The sequence below is a fragment of the Cupressus sempervirens genome, chromosome 1, assembly GCF_028749045.1.
Source record: "Cupressus sempervirens isolate cs-2001-9-10 chromosome 1, ASM2874904v1, whole genome shotgun sequence".
Taxonomy (NCBI): domain Eukaryota; kingdom Viridiplantae; phylum Streptophyta; class Pinopsida; order Cupressales; family Cupressaceae; genus Cupressus; species Cupressus sempervirens.
In genome coordinates, this window is record NC_143118.1 from 549,689,791 (window position 1) to 549,702,654 (window position 12,864).

Sequence of the window (12,864 nt, forward strand, 5' to 3'; positions counted from 1 at the left end):
ACCCGAGAACCTATATTTTAGAGTTTGAGTCATTTCAAATCCGTTTGACTAGGTTTTGAATCCCTTAAAGTTGGTAGTTTACTCTTTTCATGTTGATGCACTTTGCACACATTTCTAGGAAGCCCTATTTGACAAGTTATAACTTTTGACCAGTTGACCCAAATGCTGAAATTCCTTTTGTGTTGCATTGTAGACATTAGAGACTTGTTATGCTTCAAGTTTTAGCTTGTGACGAATCTGTTTGATTAGTTTTCAAATGCGATTCCAAATGCAATTTCTAAAGTTTTACTAGTGTCAGTATTTGCAGATTGATTGGAACCCCTGTTTGTGATGTCATATTTCTTGATTTGTGATAGGTGAGACCAAATGATTTCTTTCCTTTTTTTTTATACTAAAAATATTACAAGTGTGCCAGTTTTCAAATCTTGACAAATCCATTTACACACTTTTCAAGGTCATTTCCATTTGCAAAAATCACTTTCTGACATTATTTCCTATCGACAAATCCAGGTAGCCCACTTTGACCGCTCGCCATTTGCACCCTGTTATTCATCATGAGCCCAAATTGCATATTCATAATGTTCTCATGACAGAGAACTAGTGTCCTAGTTTTCGTTCTCTCGAGTCTCCATTTGCCCAGTTTTCCAGGCCAAATGCAAACCCAGTTTGTGTTTTTTGACATGTTTTCTTGTAGGTAAATCTAAGAAGGCAACTTTGATGGTCAATATCTTTTGACCTCAAATTTTTCATGAGACAAGATTCAACAAGGTAGAAGTGTGCAGAGGAAAGATTCAGTTTGTTAGTTTTCAGAGCTTGGTTAGGTGTTTGGATCAATTTTTAAAGCCGATCAATAGACCTCGTGCAAAATTGACAAGTTGCAAATTAATGAAAAATGAAGTTTTCAATTAATTAATTAGTGCTTGAATTGTGTTCTGGTCAGTTTGAAAAGGTTAGTGGATCAACTTGAAGGTTCAGTTGTTTTGAAATGATTTTTTTTTAGTTGGACCCGCCTTGGGGCCCAACTAATCTTCATCAAATGCCAAGAGCAGAAGACTGTCTCCATAGTTTCTATGATAGACATTGACATGTCAAAGGAGACATATATAAATATAGCTAAACAATAGATAACTGGAGTAGTAGAAGTTAAAGCTGAGGAGAGTGAACATTTAAGTTCATGCTATGATTATGGATGCATCAAAACATGAAGATCAAAAGGCTAAAGAAAATGCCTTAACATGTCAAAGTGATGTAGTGTCTATGCTAACTATATCAAACATTCTATTGGAAGAGGCATAACACATAGCACAAGCCAATCAATAAAAAGAATGGCATTTAGAAGGGGGCTCCCGAGAAAGTAAGAGAGGCAGTTTTAAAAAGAAATGCCAGATAGTTAGTCATGCATCAATGAAAGACCCACAAAAACCCCATGGCAAGACATAAGAAAAGGGACTCTGCATGCAGCTAGAGATAACCAGTGGCATATAAAAGGAGGAGCCCAGGCAGTAAGCATGAAAACCTTGTGCAAATGCAAGAAAAGGAAGTTGTGACTCATAAAAGGGAACTCTAAAATGTCTCACTGCAATATAAAAAAAAGAACCCATGCCATAAATGGAGACTCACGCATCATAAAAGAGCTCACACAATAGAAAAAGGGAACTCCCAAGCCACTGCAAGCAAGGTAGAGTTGCATTAGCGGGAGCTTTCAAACACCTACAGGGTTATTTAGAACATGTTCCATGCGAAAAGAGACATCCAAAATAGAGTTGTAGCGCATAAAGGAAGGAAGGGGAATAAGAAAATGTGCTCACCCAAAGTTGAAACCCAACGCCTTGCTATGTAGAAGCTGTAGCTAGTTGGAGACCCATAGTTTTAAGAAAAGAAGGCTCAATCTCATGCTTAGCATAGAGAGCAGGAGTCAACGCAAACAAAGATATCCATAGCTATGACAAAGAAAGGCGCCAAACTAAAACAAAGAGCCCCCATGGAGGAGGATAAATGTTTTAAGAGCTAAAAGGCCCACCTGTGATTGAAAAGAAAAGTGAGAGGGGATGGCTTAAAATAAAGGGAGCCACTGTTTCAAAGAACTCCCATGGCTTTGTAAAGGGAGAACAGACAATTACAAACAACAATCCGCATTTTTCCAAGGAAAGCCGCTAATGTTGAAGTTCAGGCAAGCCATAGATTTAAGTGCAGGACGTCTATTGTTCAAAGGGCCATATGATGACTAAAGGTGGAACCCATAAGCATTCAAAGTAGAGTGGAAATTCAAACTAAAGCCATTGCATAAAGGAGCAGACTAGCATGGCATGACAAGGGAATAGTCCATGCATTGTTGAACAAAATGCAGCCCATGCTTTCTAGTGTCTGCCAGGAAAAGAGAACTCCACACATTTGAAGGAATAATCCCAGCCATTGAGGACACCATCTAAAAGACTCTACGCAAAGATGTAACACTAGTCAATGCATTTAAAAGAAAATGTAGGTGTTTAAAAAGATGCAGCAAATGAAAATCCAAGCCCCTAAAAAGGATTCCACACGCAACACTTTCTATAAAGAGAACGAGGCAACGTCCAAAGAAATCATGCCTTCTAGAGAACAGTCCACACGTTAAGTATGAAGAAAACATAGGTCAAAGGCAAAAGATGAATATTGTAAAAGGGAAACATAGTCAAGACCTTTTATCCCACATTGGGTAAACTGTTTGCATTTTATTTGTTTAAATACAAAAATACAGTCATCCTTGGTTGTCTTTTGGACAATGCCTTTTGAAAAGGCAAAGCATTCTTGTGAGGTGGAACCCATGGCTAGTGTGGAGGTGGTTGCTAGCTATAGGCAAGTTAATTACAAAATTTTGAACAAATGCACGTAGATGATGATGTGGCACCAAAACTGAGATGCTACCACGTGTCCACATCAGAGGGCGAGGGAAAAATTGCAAGATGAAGATGCACAATAGATAAAGAATGTAGGAATGCACCTGGACACCATGTGGCAGTGGGCCTAGGTCATAGTTGAATAGTGGTAGATCAAGATGGGACTGTTAGATTTCTCCACGTGGTGAGATCCGATGAATAAGGAAAAACTGCAATAAGAAGATGCTCGCCCGTTAAGGAATGTGGGCATGCAGGATTGCACCACATGGCATCAGGCCCACACAAGTGATGACATGGAAGCTTAGTCATCCAGTGGTAGAAATGAACAAATCAAATACTGCCACATGGCAGTCAGTCAACAAAGGATTGACTCGAAGGCATAGGAGAGATAAATATAAAATGATTTTAAATTGTCATTTTGAAAATTGTTTTTCCCATGTTGAGAACTTTTTATTTTTAAAAGGTCATTTTATAAAGTTTGAACCTTAGGGAATTTTAAATTTTCTAAAATTTAAAATCAAAGTTGCACTCAGCCCTGAGTCCCTTACTAGAGGAGTGTTTTTTCAAATCGAGATTTTGGACATTTCTGGAAGGAAAAATCTGCCTTATCATATACCACCGGAATTGTGGAAGTCTAAATTTTTTGATTTAGAGGTTAGTTTCTACATAGGAATCCATCCATTCAAGGTAGACATGGTTTTCTCTTAGATTCCTATCTTGCAACAAAATTTAGGTATCAGGATTCAGTTGTGATGATGACCTGAATATGGTTAAAGGGAAGTTGAAATGCAGTTTGGGTTGAATTCAAGTTAGGTTCACTCAGTAAAAACCTAATTTCACTAGCATTTCATGAGGCAAATCAGATATTTTGGTAACTCACACAGTTTTCATCATTTAGAAAGGGATATTTTGCAAGTTTGTTATAGAAAATGATGAAACAAGATCAAATCAAAATGGGAAGAAAGAAGAGAGATGTTTTTCTGTTGCAAGAGATTGAATTCCAAGTGGACACTTGTCATCTGTAGAACAGATTTGGGAATTCTTTTTTTCTATATCATTCTTTCTTTCTGTCATTTGAGGGGTTCCAATTTTTTCATTGGGAGACCATTTGTGGGTTAGAAATCTTCAGTCCTTCTAGAAGACCACTTTGTTGGATCCAAATCTATGATTCTACCTTCATTCTTTAGCATTTTTCTCTCATGTGAACAGTAGTAGTGCAGATAATATAGGAAGTTCTAATTGTAGACACCTAAATCTGATTACACTGCTTTGGAAATCCTTTGTCATCCCCTAGTTGATTAATTTAATTAATCATCTATAGTCCTAATTGATAAATCAAATAACACATTATTTATCAATTAATCCTATTCTCCTATCTAATTCCAAATCTCAAATTTATTAAAATCACTTTAATAAATAAAACCCTCAAATCTAATAGCCCCTAACCTATCCTAAATCCTCCATTTAGCCTAATCCACCCCATCCACCCATACTAACCTAGCTTAGCCACTAACTCACCCACCCTCATGAATGCCATCCACTTGCACATCTCTAACATCCTTAATCTAATCCTAACCCAAGCCTAATCACCCCCTAACCTTGTCACATTCCCTAAGTAAGCTTAAGACTTTCCTCAGCTAAACCAAAGTCTCCTCCCTCAAAATATCCCAACCATAAAACTTTATCCCAACCACAAAGCCTTCAATGCTCTTACATGCTCGTAAAAGCTCTTACAAGCCATTATGAGGGCCATGTAAGGCTTTGAGCCAACTTTGTTGACTCATCCTTGCCCTTTCCTCCACCCAATGACCCTGTGACATGTGTCACTCCCTGATTGATGCTAAACTAGCACAATCTGTGTGTTCCCCTTTAAGTGCATCCTAGCCCTCCCTAAAGCTTTCATCTCTCCTTGCATCTTAACCCTCCACCACTCAATCCCTTGGCCTATAAATTAGATCCCCTCCCAAGCCATTTTTATCACAAATCCTTAAGCTAAAGTTACCATGCCCTTTTGAAATCACAATCCATCAAGTAAACTCATAATGCCATTTTGAGAAGCCAAATCCATATCAAAGCCATCATCCACACCAAAAATCCCAAATCCATTGAAGCTATTTTGAAACTTGAGCATATATCCTAAATCTACATAATAGACTCATCCCTAAATCAAGTGACCATCCTCGTTGGGAGAGCCATTCCATGGCTCATATTCTCATTTGAGGGTTTCACTTTGTCTATCTCATATGTTATGATTTTTATGCTTGTTAATGCTTTTGCTTTTTAATAGATTAGTATTACTTGCTATCATATTTTCTCATATACATTTTGGCATGCCCAATGGGACCCCGCATTTGGGTCAATCTAATCATTTTTTTGGTTTTTTTTGATAAAGTAACAAAACTAACATTGTTCGCTTGCAATTTTTTGTGGTAGGTTTGCTGATTTTGTTGCAGGTACATAGGTCACTTTTGAGAAAACACGCTCCCGGCCATCTCATCACTTTTCACTTTAGAAGACTTCAAAACCAACAAGTTTTACATCCCTGCGACCCCAGGAATGTGACCCCGTGACTGCGAGAACATGGCTATTCTCTGGTGAGAACACGCATCTGCAACAGCAAGTTCGACAGTCATCACAAATCAGCCTCTGCCACATATCCTGCACTTGGCTCTACATCCCCGCTGACTAATCCTCAAGTGAGATTATCATTCTCGCTTGTAGGAATGTTCCTGAGAGCAGCGAGATTGTCATTCCTTCTTGTGGGAATGCAAACTATATTCTTTTCATCTGTAATCATTAATTCTCCTACAAAATTATCATTCTCGCATTGCGGGAACATTGTAAAAAACACAAACCAGTGGGATTTCTTTGTTCAAAACGAGCTCCCTAGATTTTAATTTATTTTAAGTTTTCATCAATTTTACCTAGCATTCTCGCACCTCGGGAGGCTTGCAAGAAGGCATCGCTACAAAATCAAACTCCAGCGGGATCGCGAACCCACTTGCAAGAATGCTTGTACCCTCGCGAGAATTCTTTCTGTGTCTTAGAGTCACGTTCTATCCTTGTTTTTCTTTTTGAACCACTAAACTTGGATAGGACTTTTTCTATGGAGGGAAGGGGGTGGTGATCTTTAAGAGAAGCCCTATTAAGGTCTCTAAAGTCTACACATAGTCTAATCTCTCCACTCTTCTTCCTAACATGAACAAGGTTAGCCACCCATGAGGAGTGTTTGATAGGGAAAATAATGTTGGCTTCTATGAGCCTTGACAATTATTTTTTCATTATTGGTTCAATCTTAGGGTTAATTGGCCTCTCCTTCTACCTAATAGACTTAGAATTATCATCTAAATCTATGGTGTGCTGAGGTAATTTTGGGTTAAAACCCTTCGAGTCTTCATATGTCCAAGCAATAAAATCATTGAATTATTGACATAATTTAATGAAGAGCTCTTGTTCAATATTAGTGCATACCTTTCCCAAGTTGAGAGTCCTTCTATCAGCAACACTAATAGGTGTATGATCATCCTTTCTTGTAGTCATATTTGAACCCTTTCCCTTTCCTTAATCATTAGAGTTTAAAATGTCTACCAAGGGGAGTAGATCTTTAGGTAGCTTGTTGGATTATAGGTTCAAAATTTGGTCCCCATACTAACTTTGGAGTTCAGACTAAATATTTGCAAAGAACTCTGCTTCATTTTGAAAGAAATTGATAATCTACACATCAAAGTAAAAACCCTACCAATTTGTGCAATTATCAAGAACAACAGGCCTTAAAAATTTTTGATCTATTCCTCCTTTTCATTAGCAACATGCTTTGGTATATCATAAGAAGCACCAATTTTTGCAAGCCTATCAACATATTTATTTTCTATTCTAGGGAGACTTTAGATGTTAAATGGTTGGAAGCCTTTAAGAAAATCACAAACTCTATGCTTATATAATTTGAGGAGATTGTTCTTGGTAATATTTTGGCTTCTTACATTATGAATGACCAATTCACTATCCCCATATACCTTTAAGGATTTCATTTCTCTCTTTTTGGAAAGTTGGAGATCTTGGATCAAAGCCTCATACTTTGCTACATTATTAGTGCAGCTAAATTAGAGCTTATAAGAGAAATATTATTTCTCTAATTCAGGGAAAATGAGCATGACACCAACCCGTTGAGCCATTTTTATTTCCTAAGCCATCAAAAAACATGCTCCACAATCCATCAATATTCTTTTCTTTCTTTATGAGATTAGGAATAGGAGCATTCTATTGGAATTACAATAGAAAAGGTAAACTTCTGTGGGGGGTGGGGTAAATCAGCAATTAAAACATGAACCCATAAAAATTTCACGATGAATCCATCTCATGAATTCAAATATAAACTGAAATAACTTGTAAGGAACATACATCTAAATCATGTAAGCATATAAGAAATCACACACATAACACCAGATATGATTACCCAAAAACCCTCCAAATGAGAAGGTAAAATTGGGGTGGGGATGACACCCACAAATCTTCACTACTATAGTTGTAAAGTGTATCCAATTAAGGTTACCATGTTTTGACCATGAATCATGGTCTACCCTATGAAAGGCCTACCCTATTAAAGGCTTACAAAGATTGTTAAGTCCCACCTTGTTAGAGGATTTCAACACCCTATCAGAAGTGTACCTAGTTAGAGGAATTCAACTCACAATTAAGTAAGTACCCTATTAAAGGATTTCATATAGCCTATTAGGACTACTCTATTAAGAGATTTAACTAAAATCACCTTCTAGAATGTCTCAGCATAGATCATGTGATTGGCACTTGTTTGCCTGATAATAGTTCATCTCTACACAATGTCCAATTGATCCTTCATGATCATATGTGTCAATTTTGTATCCTTCTCTCTATCCTCTATTCTTCTCTAAGTGATTTTTCAATTCATTCCTTCTTCATAACTTCTAAGCCTCCATGAAATCTCTATTTTTTGCATGAAAAATTATCTATACTTCTCCTTTAATCCATTACACACTCATAGGTTTAGGTTTTCATCCTCCTTAAGAAGACTAGGAGACTTAGGGTTAGGTATGAATCTATGGCTAAGATTCATCCATTTTGCTACTTAAACCTTCACATTTTTTGATTAGTTTCATTTAATTACATAGGAAATCTGCATATAGATTCATCCTTATCTCTAAAAAATCACAATATATCCTTAGGTTGGCTGAAAAATGGTTTACATGGTTGTTTGTGCCATAACAAATAAATATGTTAAATCAATGTCACTCGGCATATGAAGTCATTGACGCTTGACATGCATTATATTCTTGTTCTAACTTAGCACCTAAACTACTTAGCATCTACTATTTACACAACACTTGAATCACTCGGCATGGTCTATTTTCTTGGCACTAGAGTGATTCAACACATCAGTGACTTGACACTCATTGAAACTTGACATGGTCTAATATTTATATGTTGTACTCGACTTGCATTACTAGTTCAACATGAACTAAGTAAATGACTTAAGTGTGTTGACACTCACTTGTCAAAACCAATCTAAGATCAACAATCTTCCCCTCTGACATGAGTGTCAAAAACACTTAAATATACAATATTCTACTTAACCTACTTGAGCATAACATATCCATGACTTGACTTATATACAAAACTTCAAAATTGTCAAAAAATTTCAATAACTTATATACCTCAAAATTTGTAACTCACCCTGAGTTAGTATTTTATATGTGTAAATGTGGCCTCTATTTAACACACACACTTCAACATGGTCCCTATATGTGGATTCATCCTAAAATGAACATGAGATTGTACACCCAAGATGAGCCTTGCAAGATGACTTGTTGCCTTCTATCTAGAACGATTTTAGCTACTTATGCTCTCAGATTTGAGGTACAGGTAACTAGACCATTCTAGAACGAAGGGTTTAAAATGATTAATCTATATGCACATGCAACTAATATAAATGAATTATGCAATTATTCTAAGAACTTGTGAAACAAACTAGATTAAATGTATGCATATTAAAACTAAATGACATTAATCTAGGAAATGAAAGTCTATGAAAATGTAATGAACTTAGATGAGTATGCAATTCGGCAATGATTTGATAGTAATAAAATTCAACCTTTGTAATGAGGGATTATGAGTATCTTAAATAGAATCTAGGAATTGATCAATGGTCAAGATTAATTCAAATGAATGGTTGAGATCAAGAGGAGATTTAGTTAGAATGGAAGCTTCCTTAAGAAAGGGGAGTTAACTGAGGTTTCCATGAGTGAAATAATGAATTAATGGATTTCATTCCTTTTCTAATTTCTGTTAACTAAAGAGTTTCCCTTTTCAAACTAAAGAGAAGATTTTGTAGATATCATTTAATTTAATAAGTGAGACATGACCTCATAAATGCCTTTTCTATTTAATTGAATAATTACATTCAATTAATTAAAATGGGCATACTATTAAATTAAATATTTTAATTCCCTAGTACACTAGCCTTAGGATATAATTTAATTTAATTAAAGTATAAATACTTCAAATTAAATTATATCTTAATCAGTAGGTTTAATGTGACTAATATGAGCCAAGACTTTAGGAATTAAATAAAGAGTATGATGAATGTAGACTTAGGGTTTTCTGCATTTGACAATTAAGTTAAGTAGTGAATATCAGCATAAGAATTACCTAGTGACATAGGACTTAGAATTAATCAGAATAGACCCGAATTGGTGACCATGGCAATGAGCCAATTTTGGTGTATTAAATTTTTCCCCTCTTTGAATGAATGTGCAAGAAACATTATCAATTCAAAGAAAATCATAAAGCATGATGCGAGGATTAAGAAATGAGATTGGTTCCAAAATTGATGATACAAAGGCCAATTGATAAGCTTTTAAGGACCATCTCTAGAATGGAGCTTAATCCCAAGGAATCCAAGTAGAGCACCTAGATACCTAAATTGATAAGCATTTTAAAGATTTCCTTTAGAATGTAGTTTAACCTTTAAAGATCTAGGTAGAACATCTAGATACCTGAGATTGATAGCATTTAAAAGATTATCTCCAGAATGGAGCTTAATCTTTAAGGATCCAAATAGAACATCTAGATACCTAAAATTGATAGCATTTAAAAGATTGCCTCTAGAATGGAGCTTAATCTTTAAGGATCTAGACAGAGCATCTAGATACCTGAAATTGATAACATTTAAAAGATTTTCTCTAGAATAGAGCTTAAACTTTAAGGATCCCGATAGAACATCTAGATACCTAAAATTGATAGCATTTAAAAGACTCTCTAGAATGGAGCTTAACCTTTAAGGATCTAGATAGAACATCTAGATACCTAAAATTGATAAGCATTTAAAAGATTATTTCCATAATGGAGCTTAATAGAACATCTAGATACTTGAGATTGATAAGCATTTAAAAGATTATCTCCAGAATGGAGATTAATCTTTGAGGATCTAGATAGAACATCTAGATACCTAAGATTTATAAGCATTTAAAAAATTATCTCTAGAATGAAGCTTAATCTTTGAGGATCTAGACAAAACATCTAGATACTTGAGATTGATAAGCATTTAAAAGATTATCTCCAGAACAAAGTGCAATCTTTAAGGATCTAGAACAAAGTGTAATCTTTAAGGATCTAGATAGAACATCTAGATACTTGAGATTGATAAGAATTTAAAAGATTATCTCTATAATGGATCTTAATCTTTAAGGATCCAGATAGAACACCTAGATACATGAGATTGATAAGCATTTAAAATATTATCTCCAAAAATGGAGCTTAATCTTTAAGGATCTAGATAGAACATCTAGATACCTAAAATTGATAGCAGATAGCAAGATCAAATTATAAGTCATAGAATCATCCCCAGAACGAGGCTTGATCCTTAGGAGTCAAGGTTTAGATTGCCCCAATACCTATAATCAACTGATGACAAGATGAAATAGATGACAAAGATGCCAAAAAGAGGGAAACAAGATGCCTTGAGTGATGAGGGCATGAGGTGGGAACAAGATGCCCCAAGAAATAAGGATTTAGATTGTTTTGAATTTCAAGTTAAATGATGTAATCATCCTGCCCCCTCGGGAGTGAAATTGAAAGATGACACATCAAAAATATGATGTAAAGTAGTAGAGAAAGATATGCAGAAGAAATCTATGATTTAGAAAAATGTAGAAGGGATTAGAATGATTAGAAGAAAATATAGAAAATATCAGAATGATCTAAAGAATATAGAAGAGATTAGAATGAGCAGAATAAATTTGGAAGTCAATTCAACATGATTTTGAGGTTGAGAAGACCAAGTTTGACCATAGTTGACTAGAGTTGACTTTTCCAAATTTAAGATGAAATTTGAAGAAATTTCAAGTTGAAAAGATTCCAAGATTTACAAAGTATCTGAAGAATTTGGACTACACAAGAATTCAATCGCATCAGTCCCAAAAAATTAAAATGTGTTTTTGAGCTGCTTGAGTGTGTCAAATTTCAAATTTGATACCAAAAAATGGGTTTAGGGAAGCCAAAGTAGCCAAGAGGGTGATTAATTGATCATTTGTGTAGTCATGAAGAATATGATGCTTTTGAGAAGCTGACAATCCCTCATCACAAAGGATACAAGTAGATCTGTAATCGAGCCATGTGCTCATGCAGTACAACCCTATGCTAGATGCAACCCTAAGCTAGATGCAACCTTAAACTAGATGCAACCATAGGTCTGGTTACCAAGCCTCAACAATTATCATCACTGAGCATAGAATAAAATTCTATATATCCTACAACCCCCATTGATAATGCAATCATAGGAATATGAATAGGATATCTATTCTAGTTTTGTCAGGATTAAATGTAAGCATTCGAGGCACAAGAAGCTAGAATGACTGGAACATTTGTCCCTTTTATTGTAGCAAGTTAACATAAGCATCAAAATATAAATGTTAGGATGACCAGAATGTTTCTTGCATGGAAAACATACCAAACACATGAGACACCCATCTTATGCTAAGTATTTAGTAAGTATTCTATCTGCAATGACCCTTGCATTCATAACTTGAGATAGAAGTGTGCTAGGTATACTTGTAGTGACCCATATGTTCACTTAATAGGATGAGTATTAGAATTTACTATAGCTTGAAGAGTTCACTCCAATAGACAAGGAGAAGAACCAATGTCATTAATGTATTCATATAAAAGGAGTTGAGGTACACTCAGCCATCAAATACGAGATGGAGGCTCTTATAGTGGACACCCTTCATATAGGAATATGTCAACTAATTGTGAACTAAACCACAAATAGAAAGTAAAGAAAAAAGATCATGCCCCTAGTTATTACTTTTCTAGTTAGAAATGACATCATTGAGTTTCTTAGGGAGACATGATAAAGCGAAAACAAAGAAAACAAAGAAAAAGCTTAGCATATCCAAACAAGGATGTCATTTTGAGTTCATTTTTGTGTCATAGGATTGATGTCAAGTGCTAATGTCTAGAAAATGTTTGAAAGAAATCTCTTCAGTAGGGTGACAATAGTAGGTAGACATAGTCAGAATGACTAGTGATTGAGGTCAAAAGAGGAATCTTCAAGATGAAGAACCTAAGAGGATTGAGCTATAGTAGATAGACTTAGCCAGAACAACTAGTGACTAATGCAAGAGAGATCTTTCACAAATGAATTTGGAAACATGACCCAAGCAATAGTAGGCAGACATAGCTGAAAAAACTAGTGATTTTTGTGAATGATATTCGATGAGGTGAATCTTGAAAAAAGTGACATTAGCAATAGTAGGTAGACATAGCCAGAATGACTTGTGACTATTGTAAAAGAGATTCTATGAGGAGAATCTTGAAAAGAGTGACACTAACAATAGTAGGCAAACATAGCCTAAATGAACAATGACTATTGCAAAAGAGGTTCTATGAGGAGAATCTTTAAAAGAGTGACATTGGCGACAGTAGGAAAACACAACCAAAACAACTAATGACTATCAAA